This window comes from Belonocnema kinseyi, chromosome 8 (assembly GCF_010883055.1).
Source record: "Belonocnema kinseyi isolate 2016_QV_RU_SX_M_011 chromosome 8, B_treatae_v1, whole genome shotgun sequence".
Lineage (NCBI taxonomy): Eukaryota > Metazoa > Arthropoda > Insecta > Hymenoptera > Cynipidae > Belonocnema > Belonocnema kinseyi.
In genome coordinates, this window is record NC_046664.1 from 140,772,144 (window position 1) to 140,792,706 (window position 20,563).

Below are 20,563 nucleotides of genomic sequence, written 5' to 3' on the forward strand. Positions count from 1 at the left end.
CCACCTTGAACAATGTGAAAATTATTTAGAACGCCAAATAATTTACATGACATTAATTACATTACAGTGTTAGAAAACACTGTTAGTAGATATTTTTTTGCTCTTTTGTTTTGCTCTCCGATCATTTATAATACGTTCCCCAAAAACTAACCCCTAAGATATACATACATACCCCTCGTGAAGAAAAACGTTTTAAAAGTTAGAAAAACACATCGAACAATGTACACATGATGTCGAACTCCAAATTAATTACATGAAACTTGAAAATTTCCCTCTCATTACAATTTCCTTAAAAACTACCCTTTCACGTAAACGTATGCAGCAGAAAATATATATGTATGAAAACAGCATAAAAATCAATACAGCTTAGAAAACGCTGTTAGTTGATACTTTTTTTGTTCTCCAATTATGTCTAATACGTTCCCCAAAAACTACTGCTAAATCATGCATACCTACCCCTCGTCTTCAAAACTGCTTTAAAAGTTCGAAAGCCACCTTGAACAATGTAAACATGATTTAGAACTCCAAATTAATTACATAAAATTCGAAAATCTCCCTCTCATTATAATTTCACTCAAAACTACCCTTTCACTTAAACTTATGCAGTAGAAAATACATATGTATGAAAAAAGCATAAAAAATAATACAACTTAGAAAACACATTTAATTGATACTTTCTTTTGCTCTTTTTTGCTCTTCGATAATATATAACACGTTCTTTAAAACCTACCCCTGAATCAGACATTAGTTTTATATCATTTTCATATTGTTCAAGGTGGTTTTCCAACTTTTAAAACATTTTTGGTCACGAGGGGTAGGAATATATGAATTAGGGGTACTTTTTGGGAAACCTAATATATGTCATCAGAAAGCTAAAAAATCTCCAGTAATCGTTCATCTCATTATAATAATTTTGAGTGAGTTTTCGTAAGTGGCGGCGCTGAGTGAACGTCCTGTTAGCGCCGCCACCCTTTACTCCGAAGTTTAAAGAGCAACAAATTTTTTTTTGCATAAAATTAGCAAAAAAGAAGCAAAAAAATATGATGTATTTCATTTTTCAATTTTCCTTGGTGGCGTTGCTGAGTGGACGGACCTACTTTTTGTTTGTTCTGCCCCAAAAATTGGTTTACTTACTTATTAAGATGTGCAGATTTTTCGGAACTGAGATGTTTAGCGTAAATACTGGAATTGTAAACACTGAAAACTATACTAACCTGTTATCCAATGCTTTGAAAATGTCCCATACAACTGTACGCGTTCGTGAGAGAGAGGAGGGAGGGAGAGTGAGAGATAGTATAATAAAAATTAGAGCGGTTCCTTGGAACCGTAGGGGAGTGAGTCAAAATTTTCGATACATCGTCTTTTACTTTCATTTACTGTGATGACATCGTGAAACGTTGTGCATTTGATGGCCATAAAATTTAACTGGATTGAATCTACTGCTCTATCAACAATCACTTCGCCAAGTGTTAAAATTAACAGATTGTGAATTTTTATAATTGAGTGTAATCCCCTTCATTTTGCATTTTCTGTAGATATTACCATTTGCATAAACAACCTGGTGGGCACAAAATTTAGGACCTCCAGAAACAAAGGTCTTTATGAAACTTCCCTCGCCGTACTCCCCTCCAGCTCGTCATTCATCGTTTCGTCATACCAGGGGGGTGACTCGCCATAAAAATGCGCTGAGTAAGTTTTGTGAAGAACGGCAGAAAATGAAACACTGGCGCCACGTCCTAAATTTGAATGAAAGCTGATTCGAAGCAAGGGAGATTTAATATTTTTCGCATTCTTTATAATAAAATGATCGTTAAACGGTTGAAAATATTATTAGTATTAAACATATTGACTTTACTGTAAATTTTCTCATTTATTTATTTAAAAACTGGATTTATTAGATGGAGATATAAATTAAATCTGGAGTAAAGACAGTAGGAGAGTATATAGGAGTAATAAATGCCAGATTAATTGTAAATCAATATAATTATTTAAATTATTTACAAATATACTATGATGAAAGTATAGCAATTATTATGCAGACGTAGTCAAATTTACACTTTTTCAACAGATAGTGCGATAATTCGATAGTAGAGTGTAAAGTGACCCTCAGTCCATGAAGAGTGCTTTCTGTTAAAAAATCTTTTTTCTTTAATGTACCATCCAAAACCCTCCCGTCCTATGTATCTAACCAGTCCAAGAGTGACTGCAAAATCTGAGGAGACACTATCAAGTCGTAATCCTGTTTCTGGTCTCGTTCTGTTTAGTGCGTCAAATCCAAAGTTAAATATATCGCAGAAGTCGGCAGTCGATCCACAGTCCTTCAGTTCGTCAACTCTACTCTTATAATATCTCAGAACTTCTGCTAGTGAATGGCTTATTATCTAAAAATACGGAATATTGTTCATAATACTAATGAAAATACATGAAAGAAAATAAGATCTTCAAAAAAAAAAGTAAATTCATGTGTTAGCAAGAAACTTGAAGAGCAAGAAGCACTCGCATTTTAGAATAACTTTCCAACGAAATATGTTGCTTTTTTAGAGGGACTTTGGAAATACGTATCTTTACGATTCGAAAACTACAATATCTAAATGTTACGCGTATTTGAATTTGTGCTTTGTTCTGCAGGATACCCGAATTTTTTCTTTTAACATCTGTAACTTTTGATTCAATTGAGTTATTCATTATCTTCTTTTTGATTCTCATAGAGCCCATCGTCTTCTTTCAAAATCTGCCGGAAAATTAAAAAAAAAATTGAATTAACAAAATGGCAACAGTTTTTCTGAAACCCTGAGTTCACCAGTTTTAACAATATTTCGGATCCAGCCCCAAGGGAAAGATACCTTCTTTTCATTTTTAAATAAATATTTTCAAACAGGCACTTATTCGAGTTTAAACCAGCTGGGAAAATGTCCAATACCCCGTCGATTATAGATAATTTGGGCTTTTTGAAATATTCGGTACAATTTGTAGCTTTTTACTCATTCGCATCATTTTCAAATATTTTTTTAATATCTAAACGTTTTCATTTCCCTAATATTTTTTTATTAGACATTTCAGAATCATTTGTCACAAAATCGCACTTTAGTAGACGACGAGGTTTTTAAGCAGACTTCGATCAATGCTCAGGAAAGTTTGGAAATTGAGATGGCAACACCCCTGGTATCAATTTAAGTTTCTTGTACCATTCTGACTACAAACAAATAATTATTATACAATTTTAATTTACTTTAATACTTGAATTTATTAATAAATTAATATAATTGTACATACATTTTGAAACCCCGCGATAATTCAAAACTGTTGAAATACTGTATCTGTAACTAATGGAATTCTAATCTTAAAATTTTATTTAAAAATGTGCACAATCTTCAAAGCTCTTCAATTTTAAAGATTGTTAAAAAATTGACAAGTTAAGTTATCCAAGGTTTAATGTGGAACCCTTGCTATTTATAATTAGCACGTAAAACTTAAAATTAGTTTTCGAACTCTTGAAGCCTAAAAGTTTTCATTTGAACTTATAAAAACTTCTATTCAAATTAAAACACTCAAGGAGGAAACATTTTGAATGGTTAAATTTTAAAATAAACGTTTAAAAGTTTTTTTGTAATTAAAAGCTCAATAATTTACGCATGTACAATGGAAGCTTCTGACACATTGCAAGTGAATTTTTTTTCAATAAATGCCGTTAAGTAGTGAAATTTAAACTTTTGTAAGTTGTACAGTTAGAAAATTCTCAATTTTTAAATCCTAGCTATCATATTCAATTCAGAAACAATACAAATTTAACGATTATAATTTTTTTATCTAAAATTGTTTCATATTAGAATATAAATTTATTATATTTTAAGTCGTGAAAAATTAATAATTGTTCAATTGTTATTAATTTATCAAAACCTGTATTTCTTTTTAAATTTTTAAAATGTTTTTTTTAAATTAAAAAAATATTAAAAATTTTCCCAGGTATCTTAAGGAAATTTTTATATTATCCTTAATCCTTTAAAAATCCTTAAGACGCTTAAAAATGTTTAATTCCACATTTTACTTGAAGAGTTTTGGTATAAGTTCAATTTTCATATTATTTCTGAAATTTTTACAAAACATCTAAATATTTATGAAAATTATTCAACATTTCTTAAAAGTTATCTGAAAATCCTTCAAAGTTAGAAAAAAATTGCCTTCAAATCTTTACGACTCTTTTTTGACAAGTTTGAAAATACTTTCAAATTTTTAAGAATATTCTCTTGAAATTAATTATTCAGAATAAAAATAATTTTCAATTTTCTTCAAATATCTTAATAATTTTTTGTATCCTTTTAAAGCCTTTCAAAATGGTCGAAACCCAATTGTTTTTATTATCCTAAAACATTTTTAAATCCTTGAATATCATTAGAAATTCTATTGTAATCTTCCAAAATTTATATTTTGTTTTTAATTCTTTGAAATCTTTTTAAGTTTTGAATCAAGTTGGAATATTTTTAAAAGTTCTAAATATCTCTTAAACTTACGCGAATTTTTGAAAATTAATAATGGTATATTTGTTATTTATGCATTAAAATGAAATTAATCAAACTACAATTGCGACATTCAAAGTTTAAATTTAATCGTCTGAAATTCTAACTATTTAAGGCTCTCTATTTCAAATAATTCACTTTCAAGTTATTCATTTTTGAATAAAAACAGTTAAATATTGCTATATATTAAAAAATGGTTATTTTTCTTGATTGGAATTTTTCCAATTGAATTGCTTATAAACTTGAATATTTTCGATGGATTTTTGTTCACATATTCTAATTTAGTTTTTATATCCTGTCGTTAATGTTACTTTAACATTTTTCTTACAGATAGTAAGGGTCTTGAAATATTTTTTAAATTTCAAAAACTATTAAAACTATCATTTTACACACTATCACAATAATGTAATAGTTCAGTAACAAGAAGAATAAATTAAAATTCGAAAATCAATGCTGTCATGAAATCGTCAGAGCCACTCAATTATTTATGCTAAAGGATATCAGGGTAAACAAGTCGTAATACTTACCGCCATAACCGTTTCATCAGGAGCTAAAACTTCCTTTTTTTAAATGATCTGATATTTAAAAAAGTGATCTTCAGACACTAACTGTCCAGGTTTAACAATTAAATCTTTTTTGATACGCTTAATTGCTTGTTGGCAACTCTCAACCTCATTCTTTGGAACGCAGAAAAAACTTTTTTTACTCCACATGAGAGGGTTGAGTCTTATCCTGATTTGCAGTTCGGAGCTATACATCGATGTTCACCCATTTTGATTGCACATTTATACGTAAATGAATAAAATACTCCAAAAAGACGATAAAGTTATGACATTTCACAAGTTTTTACATGCAAAATAATAACAGAAAGCGGGCAGACGGGGCGTGGAAGCGGTGGCGCCAGTGTTTCATGACACGCCGCTCTTCACAAAACTGACTCACACCTCTTAATGCAAATTTAGAGCGATCTAAATCAACACCCTCGATGTCGAGTGCTCGGTTAAATACGCAAGTTTACTGGCCTCGTAAACAAACTCGGTTGTCCAATGTTTTTATTGAGATTTAAAAATTTTTAGATAAAGGGCGTGGCAAAGTAAAAATAAATTTCGTTCAAATTTATGGTTACAATACATGTCTCTCAAATATTTTTGGATCCGGCGTGTATTTTGGGTACGACAGAGTTTCAAGTGCACGTGCGACCCCAAAAAGCCGTATCTCCTACTGAAGTAAGTTTTATCGAACAGTAAAATAACTTTGCAAACAGATAAATTCTTTTATTTAAACATGTTCGAGATAAAATAATGGTGCAGCATTTGGTGAACGTAGCATAAATCATTTCAGTAAGCCTAGATAAATCATAGATTATTGCAATTAAGCAGTGACCACACCTGATCAATGTAAAATACAATCAAATGCTTTGAATTCTTCTAAAAGTATGATATCCTTTTCAACTATTTTCAAACTCATCAACTATGTTCCACGGTGAACTACTACTGAATTAAGATGAACTCGTTTTTTTTTAATTCTACAGGATTCTCTCGATTTCTTATGCTTTACATGTTATCTTTTAAACTCATTTAAATTAAAATATTTAGAGTATAACTACTGGATTAAAATGCAAGCGTTTTTTGAGTCTATATGAGGAAGCCGCAGATGATAAGGAGGAAGCGAAATTAAGGCTAACCGCGAAAAGTAGACACCTCCTGAGAGATAATCGTGATTTCAGGAGAAGAAGGAACATTAACATTCTAGGTTCCTCTTAAACACCAAGACCTGAATAATATGAATGCCACCCTTTGTGCGGATATCTGGGAGCATTTCGACATCTGGGCCTTCAATGATTTAAGTTTTCGTGCGGCGAGAGCTTTGGCTGATTCAAATCGAAGGATAAAACCGACGATGCATCAAAAGACCAAAAGACGCTTACATCAACTGAAGAAGAAGATTAGATGGGCAAGACAGAATGCGTCCCGTGCTCGGTGTTTGATTGACTACATAAGATGCGGTAGACCGGTCACGAAAAGGGTTTGAAAATCCACCCAAGCCCAACGAATTAGAGACTTTTTGGAGTAATATACTAGGAATATCATCTGCTTCAAATAGTTTTGTGACCTCAAAACATCTGAAAAGGAATGTCTACCAATCATATTTTAAAGTGGTGTGATGCAAATATAAGAAAAAAAAGGTTAAACCAAATAAAAAAAAAGTGTCTGAAAATAAATAGTCTGTAAATAAAAATAGACTACATGTATGTCAGGATTTTCTTCAAAGTTGCCCAATTAACTATTTTTTAATCAATCATTTAAACTGTTTATATTAAATTTGTTTTATTTAAATCATTAATTTTCTATCGGAATTGTCGTTCCTCTATCGGTTAATTCTGATTCATAATCGCTACTGCATGGGTCCGTGTGTAACAAAACTATTATGCTTAGTACACTATTAGAAATTATGATGTAAAGATCCAGAGTCACAATTCGTAAAAGTTTTCTCTCTGTATAAGGTATAAAGAATTCGATATTTTCAGATAAGTACTTCCGACCGGTTCACCTTTTTATTTGGAAGTGAGGCCCGACCAGCTTAACTGATATGTCCTAGCACCATACTGTTGAATAAGACTGCGAGATTCCAGTCTTGAGAATTTGAACTACTGCTTAATCCGAAGTTGTCAACGACTGGATTGTGCGACGTAAAATGTCTTACAACTATTGCTCGTATTGGTCGGTAAACGGGAACTTACCACTTGCAAAATAACTAGCGTAAAGTGCCCATAACAAGCATTTGTTGCATACAAAAATATATGAGAATTTATAGGTCAGAATTTTTATTTTATTATTCTTGGTTTCGAACGTTTCGACAATCCTTTTCAAAATTGAGGGTCTGAATCGAAAAAATTCGTCCAGCGCTCAAAATCGGGTGAAGTTATTGTCCAAACTTCTTAGTGGGTAGAAATTTTAATTAACAAAATCAATATTTTTTAAATATGGGCTTGTACAGAATGACAAAATAGATCTTTTTCTGTTATCCACCGGATAAGTATTTTTAATAATAGGAATGAGAAACTGAAAAAGTATTGTCACTGAATTCAATTACTTTTTAGTAAATAAATCGTCATAAGTTGGTCAAATGTTTTCGAAACTATTTGAAACTTTGATGTGCATAAGGAATATACCCTAACGATGCCCATGAATTGAAAAAAAAATCCTAATGTCCAATAATATCTAATTTTAAATTGAAACAGACCATCAATTAGCAACTTGCGAGTGGAGAAAACGTTAATCATTTTTTTCACGTATCATTCATGAAAAGAAATACCATCTAAAGACATCGGTATAGGGCTCTCTCACACGATTGCTGATCCGAAACGTGCGGACTTGACCAAGTCATGAGTTCTGAGAATAGAGATTTTTCCGTCAGCGGAAAAATCTCAGAATGATTGTAATTCGAATAGTCGATTTTTGTTTTTAATAAAAATTTTAATGAGTTGATTACCAGTTTTAATAGCAATTATAGAGGCTACGTTTGGGGTTATATTGGCTACGCTTGAACAAGGAAGTGTCAAAAACTTAATCCAGGCTATTGTTTACAGAAGCATAATATTATTATGTTAATCAATATCAAAACCAGCCCTCTTGGTAAGAAGGTTCGAATTTATTAAAATAGAAACGTACCTAATTCTTTTCTATCGCTTATTTAAAAATATGACTGCCATCCTTAAGAACGTCGAAAATTGATACAAGAGCAATTGGAATGACGACAGCGCCAACAAAACTATTCGAATGCGATTGAAATGTAGTCAAAGAAGGGACTAAATGAAACGAGATTGATCAGAATTGTTTTGTGTGCAAAATACAAAGCTCATCCAATGAAATGGAATTGGTTTTTTTACATTTTTGTAATCCTGGCGGACCGAAGGAACCGAAAGGAGCCTCTACAAAGAATCCTTAAAGACATCACTGAGTCCCCTTTCGGTTCCTTCTTAAAAAACTAAAAAAAAAACAGCAAGATCAAATTTTAAATTGTTGAATTTCGGATTCTACGTTAAAACTTCCATTAGAAACTCACGGAGTAATCGCTATACTTTATTTTTGCAGCGTTAACAATTTTTGAAAATGTCATTAACATGTGCTGAAGGTGACTTTAAGCGCATCCATAATAGCTCACGTAGTATTTTACGGGCGAAGTTTAAAAATAAAATTCTCTCTCACTTGCATGTAAATGATATGTGTTTGATTTTTTTAAGTTTTTAACGCTGCAAGAAAAAGTATTGCGATTACTCCGTGAGTTTCTAATGCAAATTTTAACGTAGAATTCAAATTTCAACAATTTAAGTTGATCATGCTGCTTTTTGAGTTTTTAAAGAAGGAACCGAAGGGGGAATCAGTGGGGTATTTAAGGGTACTTTGTAGAGGCTCCTTTCGGTTTCTTCGATCCGCCAACGGTACTTTCTTTCCGATTCTTCCGCCGATCAATTGTTCTGACTTTTGCACTGAATTGCATTAAGAAAAAGCAAAAATAATTTTAAAAATTTGATGCTGTTTGCAAATAAGCAGAAAAAAATATATGGAAAATTAAAAGTAAGTATTACTAATTATTTAAAAACAAAAAACGTTTTGAAAATATGCAGTTTAATATGACTAAAATTTAATTTTGACATACATTTTCAAAGCAGTTTGAACTTTATATTTCCATGATTTACCATGTCAGATTTAGAACTAAATTTTTTTGTTATAAAATTGATCTCCCTTGTTCTTGAATGGAAAACAAACTACATGTATTTCGTTATTTCACTTTGTTATGAAGAATTTCGGAAATACCGATTTTTTTCTTTGTCGATTCGAAAAATCGGTTCTTTTTAAAATGTTTCGAAAATTGTCCAATTTTTTAATTGAAAACATTGTACCATAAGAAAAAATAGTGCAATATGGTTTACTTTAAAGTCCATGTTTTATGATTAAAAAATCCGTTTTCTTATCATTTGTTTGCGACAATTTTTTAAACTATTGGTATTAGTTCAAAATGGACATCTCCAAATCAAATGATTTTTTTGTAACTTTTCATTGTGTTATCTCGAAAGTAGACGGTTTTTTGGAGTTTATTTTATTTTATTATTATTTTTTGGAGTTTAGTTCAAAAATGTTGTCCGGTTTGGCGTATCTCAATGCCATTTACGAGATACGTTGTATTAATTCCAATTTTGAACATTTAAAAGAAGTTAGATATCTGAAGTAATCGAAACTCGTAGATTCCGAATTATTATGTTTTAGGCTGTTAACTTTGAAATTAAAAAAATCTATTTCTAAATTTTAATTCGAAAGCTTAACAAATGACCCTTGAGTGTCGGCTACTCTATTGAGGTAGCTTCTCTGGTTGTTATTTATGATCGTATTTATATTTCAATTTCAGAAAGGACATTTTAAAGCCTTTAGACCATTTGAACGAGCTACCGGGACCTTTAAATATATCTACCTAAGTGCCTGTGGAGAATTTATCAGAACTTCTCAGAGCCTAAGAATTTTGAGTATATATTCTGAGATTTCTATCGATAGGGTAGTCTCTTTTTATGTGTTTTTTCTGCAGTTATAATGATTTAAGTCAGGGACATGTTATAACCCAGATCATAATATGCGCGCACGGTGCCACGCATGAGTGCGTATAAACCGTCACGCGTGTCACCAAACAGATGTACCCGCATATGCGTGACATATATGTCGCATCTCGTGCGAGTCGCACGCGTGCCGATGAAGTGCCGAATGCAGGTGCCGTTCACTGAATGCAGTGTGTTTTTTACTGGAAATATCGTGTAATTCACTGGATTTGAACAAATTGTTTAAAAATTATTCTAACAATAGTTTGGCAAACAATACTTATATTACTGGGTACTGTCTGAAAACGCAAAAATGTGCCCTTTCAGATGAATTCATTTTCGTTACTAAACAAGAAGCATATACATTAATATGTCCCTTCTTCTAAAAAAGTTTTCTTACCTTGTCGGTAATGCCTCTGTTTAACTCCTTACTGACCAGTTTCAACACAATTCGTGGCGCGCAAAGTAATACAGGCTCAAATAGAAACGATGAATATATGTAATACAGCTGTTATAGAGTTCGATGAAATTTTCTACTGCAAAAACATGACTCGTACACCACAACTTGACGCACACATAACCTCCCTCATGGTAACGTCGGCAACGATCTCCGGTGAACCGTGAAGTTTAACATTTGCGCACGTACAATGCGCAGGTACAAATATCATTTGAAATAAGATGAATGCACAATTTATTTGAAATAAAATATTAATTTGATTTAACTGAATCGAATTTTCTCAACACAAAATATGATTGACATATTGTTTATACAGGGTCATCAAAAAGTATCGGAGCCCCCCCCCCCCTATCATCGAAAATATGCGTTTTTGTGAGAAATGTTTCAGACAAAAGTTTCAGGGTTTTTGACGAGGATCTGAATGGTGGCCTTGCAGCTGACGTTGACCTTAAAGGTTATTTCAAGGTCAACTTCTATTTTTCAAATGGAAACCCCTATTTTTGATACCGCCAATGGGAAGAACACAAAATTTTACGTTTAGATATGCATCAAGGTCATGTGACCCGATAACCTTCGAGGTCGTTCCAGGGTCGTATGAACTCAAACAAGGTCTAGACGGCTGGTCAGCGAAAATATGCGTTTTCGTGAGAAACATTTCAGGAAAAAGTGGATTGACGAGACCCTTAATGGAGTTTGCCTCTGCGGGTCGGATCCACATAGGATTTTTTTTGTGGACTGACGAGACCTACGATGGATCTCGCCTTAGTTGACTGGATCTGGATACAATGTTTAACTTTTTTTTAAACGCATATTTTCGCTGATCAGCTATCTAGACCTTGTTGAGTTTACGCGACCCTGGAATGACCCTGAAAGTCATCGGGTCACATAAACTTGATAAATATCTGAACGTACAATTTTCCGTTCTTTCCATTGACGGTTTCAAAAATAGAGGCTTCCATTTGAAAAATAAAAGTTGACCTTAAAATAACCTTGAAGGTCAACGCCAAGGTCAGCTTCGAGGCCACTATTCAGATCCTCGTCCAAACCCCTGAAACTTTTGCTTGAAACATTTCTCACGAAAACGCATATTTTCGCTGATCAGTCGTCTACACCTTCTTTGAGTTTATACAACCCTGGAATGACCTTGAAGGTCATCGGGTCTCCACGACCGTGAGATATATAGATTTAAAAGAGATTTTGACATAAATAGTTAATTATATTATGGCAAACCTCATGTTTAAAATGAACAACCAATAAACTATTAAACTCTATAAACACACGTGCCGTACACATGAAGTTTAAATCAGGTCCTGTAACCTTCGACCCCCGAAATGATGTCAGACTCCAAAAAGTGATCTTCATTCATTGCGTGCTTATGGTTTCACACAATATCATTCCGTAAAATGACTTTTTGGCTCAGCTTAATTATTGTTGGATTTTTGATGCAAAGAACATCTGAAATTTCTGTTCGTTGTTGTCATAACCTGACTTGCAACTAGGAGCTACACATTTACGTCCCCTTCCTACTGGATTTATAATAAGACCAAGACAATTTTTAATCAAATTAAAAGATGAACTAGGCTACATTCATTTCAAAACACTTTTTGTGAATTTTTCTTAAAGTAATTAAGAAACACGCAGTCTATTTATGAAAGTCTTCCTTAAAACAAAATAAAATCAAATGAAGAAAACAAAATGGGGAATGGTTTGAAGTTGCAGCAGCAACTCAAAGTACTTTTTGATTTGTTCTTCTGCAGAAATGCACAAATGCAGAAAAACAAATCAACAACGACTTGAAGTAGCAGATGCAACTTCAAGTCGTTCTTGGCTTTGTCAAAATGTAAAAAAGTAGATTTCATTTTGGTTAATATTAAGGCTACGTCTTCTTTTGATGAAGTCAGTTAATAGCTATAAGAAAAAAAATTGGTTGACTCTTTTATGCCCTTGTATGATAGAAAATGGAAAAGTGTCTGTAGGAAGAAAGCATTTTTTGTTCAAAATCATGCGGAATTCTTAGAAGCAGTGTTCAAGGTATCTTTTTTTTGTCCACCTATCCAAACAAAACGTTTGACTAATGGATCCGGAAAGACGAAGAAAAAGCGCCTCCAAGAACTTGCTTTAAATTATAGCAAGGGAGAATTATCCAAAGCACTTTCATGGATCGAAATTGAGTCCGATAGCGAATCTGAGACGTAGCATCTTCGTAAGGAAGCTGATGACGAAGTAAATTGCAGGGAATCTTGGCGCTGTACGTGGATTTAGGTATGTCGAAGAGGAAACACGAAAAGCTAAGAACGTGCAATCAAGAAACCTTCGAAGTATTTTTTAACATCGGATACAGGATGAAAAATCAGCACTTATGTGGCATCATTGCGAATCGTAATCCAAAAAATACCAGCAAGGCAGGAGTCGAACAATTGATACATGCCTTTCAAATAAATAAAATGTGCTTCGAATTAAAATTCGACTGAATTAGGCATAGTGGTGTCAGAACGCGGATATCTCTGTCATGCGCAGTAGTTATTCCTTTATATTTTTAGGTTATGCCCTAGTAACATCGCATATTCCCTCAATATTTCTATAATATTTCCTGCAATATCCGGCAATATTGTAGAAAATATGGTACGAAACGTTCCAAAGTATCAAGAATAAATGGTAAATTTCTGATGAGATCTGATAGAACACTAGTGGGACACTTCTGATAACATCTGATGGAATCATATTGGGACAAATTTTCGGAAAGAAACTGAAGAATTCGGATGCAGATTCCGGAAAGATTCTGATCAAATCTGAAAAGAATATTTTTCCGACTTTTTCAGAACCTATCAGAAATTTCCTTTCAAAATTTTTCCGATTTTTTGGGCAGGGCCAATAAATCGAGTCTGTGAGGTCTTTGAAAAGGTGTGTTAGTAGTCTATACTATAGTGTTAGTGGAAATCGGTGTGCCTATGCCAATGCGACTAAACTACCAAGTAGACCAGCTGAAAGGGATTATAAATCAAAATTTTAAATTTGTAAAATTTAGAAATTATCTACGAGAAGGTTAGAAATTCAGAATCTACGAGTTTCGATTATTTCAGATATCTAACTTTTTCTTTTAGATGTTTAAAATTGGAATGAATATAACGTATCTCGTAAATGGAATGAGATACCCCAAAACAGATAACATTTTTTAATTCAACTTCAAAGTAGTATATTTTTATATAAGTTATAATGATAAATATGTATAATGAGAAAATTCATAAATTAAACAAAAGTGTTAATAATTTGAAGAAAATTCTAAAAAGGGATTCGGTTTGGTTGCGGCGAGGTACTGTAAATATCTCTGCCCGTCCATTACGTGATGAATACAATAGGAACATTGTATGACCGTCCCATCACTTCTCAATGGCGTTTAGGTGCTGAAAATAAGCACAAACAGCCACTGAAACTGCACTGACGGCCCGGTGCCGTTAAACAGTGCTTTTACATCACCAAGGCGTATACCAACAACAAGTTCAATTCGCACCCACATTTAAATCCGTGTTTTTTTAAAGTCTGCTAAATTGGGATGAATTTGGATTGCACACATGGATTGAAAATGAGTATAATATTGACCATATTACGCGTGCGACGTGTGCATGATATTATTATAAATTATGGCCAATTAGGGCACGCCAGTTTCAGCTGTCATCTTACTTGTTGTTTTTTCTATCGTGTATCCTATCATTTTCCTGTGGTCGCGAAAAAACTATGAGGAAAAAATAACAAAAAAGATGACCCTTTGTGAGTATTGACTACTCTAATCAGGTAGCTTCTCTGCTTGTTATTTATGATCGAATACCTTATTTCAATTTCGGAAATGACATTTAAAAGCCTTCAGATGATTTAAACGAGCTACCTGGATCTTTAAAAATATCTACTTGAGTGTTTGCGGAGAATATTCTCTGAAGCTTCTCTGAGCCTGAGAATCTTCAATGAATATTCAGATATTTCTATCGGTAGGGCTTGCATTAAAAGGTATTAACAATATTGAATCCATAAGGATGCATTTTCTGTCCTTCGTTTTTTAATCCTCATTAGGCGGCTAAAATAATAAGATTGCAGTCCCTTCCCTGGCGGACTGAAGAAACCGAAAGGAGCCTCTACAAAGTACCCGTAAAGACCCCATTGGGTCCCTATTCGGTTCCTTTTTTTAAAAACTCAAAAAACAGCAAGATCAACTTTTAAACTGTTGAAATTCGGATTCTACGTTAAATTTTCTATTAGAATCTCATGGAGTAATCGCAATACTTTTTTTTGCAGCGTTCAAAATTTAAAAAAATGTCAATATCTTCTGCTGAAGGTGACTTCAAGCGCATCCATAATAGCTCAAGTAGTATGTTGCGCGCGAAGCTTAAAAATAAAATTTTCTCTCACTTGCATCGCCGCGTTGTTGCCTGAGGTTTCCACTGCGTGGCGCTAGCATCCAAGCAAAATTCTTAAAGTTACCGACGGAACGCTTATTAACTGCTATTAAAAGAAGATGCACGTGAAGGCGCATTCGGCCCATGTAAGTGACAGGTATTTTATTCCTTAAAGTTTTTAACGCTGCAAGAAAAAGTATTGCGATTACTCCGTGAATTTCTAATGAAAATTTAAACTTAGAATCCGAATGTCAACAATTTAAAAGTTAATTTTGCTGTTTTTTTTTTTTTTTAGTTTTTTAAAAAGAAACCGAATGGGGACCCAATAGGGTCTTTACGGGTACTTTGTAGAGGCTCCATTCGGTTCCTTCGGTCCGCCAGGGTTTCAAAGCCGATCGGAGCTGCCAGACGTAACCTCCAATAAATTAAAAATACAATTTTTGTTTGAAGCAAAGAACGCGCTCCAAAAGCATAAAATTTGCAATATCTAGTAGGATTTTATATAAGAAAACATCTCTCTATCGTGAAATGTTCGCTTTGTTCAAATATTATCCGTTACAAAAATATATAATCATGATAAAGAATTCAAAAAATTATTTTTCATCAGAGCCATCTTTGTGCAAATTAATTGTGACATCGTAAAATGACCGATGCTGTGTTTTAAAAAGCTATTTGCCTCATTACTATACGAAAAACAGTAGATAAAGTAGCGAAATGTGCTAAATTAAAAGGAATACAAAATTTCAGATTTTTTCGGTATTTTCTCCGTAGCGGACCGACTGAACGGAAAGCATACTCTACAGCAGGCCTGTCCAGAGAGGGGAATTCGACTCAAACACCACGCGTTTTAACCATGAGAATCGTCATAACGACACGAAAAGTGATTTGGGACCTTAACTCCACCACCAACCTCCACTCGCTTGCGGAAAGGCTTCGTGGTTGTTCGTGGCGCGTGCCACGTGACGCAGAATGCAGAATTCAGTACCACAGATAAGTTTTGAAGTAGGTACTTCAGGGCGACTAATTTGAAATGCAATATTTTTATCTTAATGCTGTAAATGTAAGATGCAACTCTAACGAAAGAGAAATGTTCACTGATATCCTGAGCTTGAAACATTATATCTTTCTTCGACAGGAATATGATTTCATCAATATTGCAACAATTTCCAAATATGAATAGTTGATATATTATTACATTTTACTTTACAATAATAAATAAAGGAAATGTATAAGCGCCATAACTTTCAATAGGTGTGTTGCAAGATGCTGATTTCAAATAATTTTGACAGTTTCTTTGTAAAGTGTAAGCTAATGTTAAAAAAATGTTGAAGTCGTTGCCCTTCAATAGTTATAAAAGTTTAGACATTAAATGACAATTTATTGCAATACAATAATATAGTGTAAAATGATGAACGTTTTACGACAAAAAAAGATTAGTTTTTTAAATACACTAATGTTTAAACAAAAATTGAATAGTCAAATTTGATTTTTAATCAATTTTTTATGTTTTCACAAAAACATAAACTTACTCCTGAAATATCAGGATAAAGAATAAGAATATAACATTGATCATCGAAAAAAAGTATTATTTTTCGAGAAAATCAAAATTAACATCACGTTTACTAAAGTATAGCAGGCATTTATTTGTTCAAAGTGCCTAACAAAATATAAAAATAAGCTATAATTTTTTTCATCAAATGAAAATAATTTCCTGAAATGTTAATGCTAATAAGTTCGACAAAAATATTAGCAAAATTAATTAGCGTGTTTCAAAGTTTAACCAACTTTTACCCAAAATTTTATATACACCATTAATTGTAACGATTATATCAAAAAATTATATTCCGAAAAACTCCTTTTACAAATGATTTTTGATTTAAGGTTTAACATTTTAAGAATTTTTCAAAACTTTCTTCAAACAAAATATTATGTACTTTCCCTATTTGTAAGACTTATGCATTCTTTTACTGCTAATATATTAATTAATTAAATTCCAAATTACTTAATTTGATTTTTTATTCAATCGTCCTAAGACACCTTCCGAGATACTATGTATCTACAGCACTGGATACCTCCCATCCATTTCAGAATCCGACATCCGCCGAAGCTGAGTAGAGAGACTGGTGGTAGAACTCTAACATCTGTGGATTGAGTCGAACACCCCTCTCTGGACAGACCTGCTCTACAGCGTATCCTTACAGTATCCACATATAGTCCAGACGCCAAACCTATTTCCGTCGGATCGGCGATATCCAAACGATTTTTTTATTCTTATATAAAATGATCTCCTGATTCCAAAACGGTGTAGCAGAACTCTGGCAAATGTGCCGTTCACGAGATATTCGCAATTAATTATTTTTTTATAAACGTTCGATTAAACATTTAAAATTTGACATTTTTGTTCTCCTCCTGTTAGACATGCTCATAAGAAACAATAGTTGTTTCGATGTTTTTTCGCTCCGACGAATAATTATTGCACAAAATTAATTAACGTGTAAAAAAGGGATAAAAAATACTTTTATCAATAATCAAAAAAGTATTTCACGGATGGAAAAAAGTAAGGATATTTTGAAAGTGCCAACTGAAATACACAATTCTGTAATGAACACTGTTCCTCTAAAGTTAATAATTTGCAAGATAACAGAGCTTTTGTTATAAGTCATTTTATCACGTTACAACAAATAATAATTTTTCATGGAGCGAATTGATATTAGAGGCAAAATTTCTGAAAAAAATTATACTCATATACTTAATAAATAAAAGTTTTTCCGAAATGATCATTAAATTGTTTAATTTTATGTAAATTGAGATGATTGTTTAATTTGTTCACTTTGAGTTGATGTACTTCTTTCCAAAAAAGAGATAAAGGTATGAAAATTGGTGTGCTCATTCTGTGAAGCAGTACTAATATTGTGGTATACGCGAAAATTTAACAATTTAAATATCAGTTGAAAAAATTGAGATATAATTTCTCAGGACTGAAAAGTATAAATTACAAATGATGCACACAATTTTAACCATTGGATATATAATGATAAAGTGAACTATAAGTAATGAATAAAATCACAAAGTTCACAATGAAACTTTTAGAATAATAACAGTTGTTTAAAAAGTTTTAATTTGGTATATATTAATTCTGTGATAGAGTGAATGATTCGTTTTTACGTTGTCGAAATCTGCGATACAGCTTCAGTGTGCCCCCGTAACCCTTGCATAACATCTACGGCCCCTACGCCTTTGGGTCTAGGGGCTACCAGCCATGTGCGCGCCTTGGCCTGCTGCCCAGTTTACAGCCTCACTAATCGGCCTTTTGTCATCCTCCAGAAAAAATGAGAGTTTAATAACTTTTCAAGAAATAAAAAAAAACAATAAATTAATTGATATGACTGAATTCGTAGTCATTTTTGAAAATTTTCCGTTCTTATCCCGTCTTTCTACCACAACCAGAAGCAGAGATAGGCGTTCAAAGTTTTAACAATTGTGTGGGTCCTTATATTTAAATTGTGAAATCTTCGCTGATACCATAATATTAGTACTGCTTCACAGAATGAGTACACCAATTTTCATACCTTTATCTCTTTTTTGGAAAGAATTACATCAACTCAAAGAGAACAAATTAAAAAATCATCCCAATTTGCATAAATTTAAACAATTTAATGATCATTTCGGATAAACTTTTATTTATCAAGTATGTGAGTATAGGTTTTTGTAGAAATTTTGCCTCTAATATTAATTCGCTCAATGAAAAATTATTATTTGTTGTAACGTGATAATATGACTTATAAGAAAAGCTCTGTTACCTTGCAAATTATTAACTTTAGAGGAACAGTGTTTATTGCAGAATTGTGTATTTCAGTTGGGACTTTCAAAATATCCTTACTTTTTTCCATCCTTGAAATACTTTTTTGATTATTGATAAAAGTATTTTTTATCAGTTATTTTACACGTTAATTAATTTTGTGCAATAAATATTCGTCGGAGCGAAAAAACACCGAAATAACTATTCTTTCTTATGAGCTTGTCTAACAGGAGAACAAAAATTTCACATTTTAAATGTTTAATCAAACGTTTATAAAAAAATAATTAATTGCGAATATCTCGAGAACAGCACATTTGCCAGAGTTCTGCTACACGGTTTTGGAATTAGGAGATCATTTTACATAAGAATTTTAAAAAATCGTTTAGACATCGCCGATCCGACGGAAAAAGCAAAGAGGCTGAAATTGAAATAAGAATTCAATCATAAATAACAAGCAGAGAGGCTATATCAACAGAGTAGCCGACACTCAAGGGTCCCTTTTTAAGCTTTCGGATTACAATTTAGAAATAGATTTTTTTAATTTCATAGTTAACAGCCTAAAACATAATAATTCGGAATCTACGGGTTTCGATGATTTTAGATATCTAACTTTTTTTTTAATGCATAAAATTGAAATTAATACGACGTTTCTCGTAAATGGAATGAGATATGCCAAAAAGACAAAATTTTTTAATCCAGCTAGAAAATTGTACACAAGTATATAAGATATAATGATAAATAAGTATAATGAGAAATCTCATTAATTAAAAAAAGAAAGTGTTAATACCCTACCGAAAAGAATCTTTGAGTATATATTAAAAATTCTTTAGGTCAAAGAATCTCAGAGAAATTCTCCGCAGGCACTCAGGTAGATATTTTTAAAGGTCCAGGAAGCTTGTTTAAATGGTCTGAAGGCCTTAAAATATCCTTTCCGTAATTGAAATAAGAATACGATCATAAATAACAAGCAGAGAGGCTATCTCAATAGAGTAGCCGACACTGAAGGGTCCTTTGTTAAGCTTCCGGATTAAAATTTAGGGATCGTCCACAAATTACGTAAGATGTTTTTCTTTTGTTTATATCGTTGTGTCCTTCTCAACTTCACAGCAATTTTATGCTCGTCTTTATTCAAACAAAAGAAAAACGTCTTACGTAATTTGTGGACGATCCCTTAGAAGTAGATTTTTTTTAATTTCATAGTTAACAGCCTAAAACTTCTTCTCGTAAATGGAATGAGATACGCCGAAAAAGACAACATTTTTGAATTTAACTAGAAAATTATATATCAGTATATACGTTATAATTATAAATAAGTATAATGAGAAAATTCATCAATTAAAAAAAAGTTTTAATAATTTGAAGAGAAATTTAAAAAGGGAGAGCGGATTAGCCACGGCTAACTACTGTAAATAACTTTGCCCGCCCTGTACGTGAAGAATACAAAAGGAACATTATATTACCGTCGCACCACTCTTGAAAGGACCACTAAAAGGACCTTGGAAAGGACCCAAATCTCTCAGACTATCTCAGACTAAATCGTTTCAAATCGACTCTGCTTATAGTTTCAAATGGGCTAGGCTATTTTGCTAAAGAAAACTCAAAGATTTCTATCGGTAGGGCGAAGTTAATCTCTGTCTGGTTCAGAACCGGCTTCTAAAAGACACTTGACACTCGTGTGTTTTCTAATCGTTTCTAACTAGGTTCTACCCAGTGAGCACCAAACCAGTGCTGCCAGACCAAATCGTTGGGGAATCCGTATACACTAGCGTTTAGGGTGGGGGGAAGTTCCTAAAAATCCGTAAAAATCCGATTTCCACAAAA

The 20,563-nt window shown here is 32.7% G+C and overlaps 1 protein-coding gene across 4 annotated transcripts in view; it reads right to left on the reverse strand.

Annotated features, from left to right (window-relative positions):
- Positions 1 to 20,563, reverse strand: part of LOC117177680 (GDP-D-glucose phosphorylase 1) — an 83,034-nt gene that overhangs the window by 58,380 nt on the left and 4,091 nt on the right. For 2 of the 4 annotated variants that reach the window (XM_033368509.1, XM_033368510.1), the window contains exon 1: positions 10,502 to 10,681. The exons of the other annotated variants lie outside the window; for them this stretch is intronic. The gene's annotated coding sequence lies outside the window, so the exon portion shown is untranslated. Of the gene's footprint in view, positions 1 to 10,501; positions 10,682 to 20,563 lie in introns of those variants that run through there. 4 annotated transcript variants of the gene reach the window in all.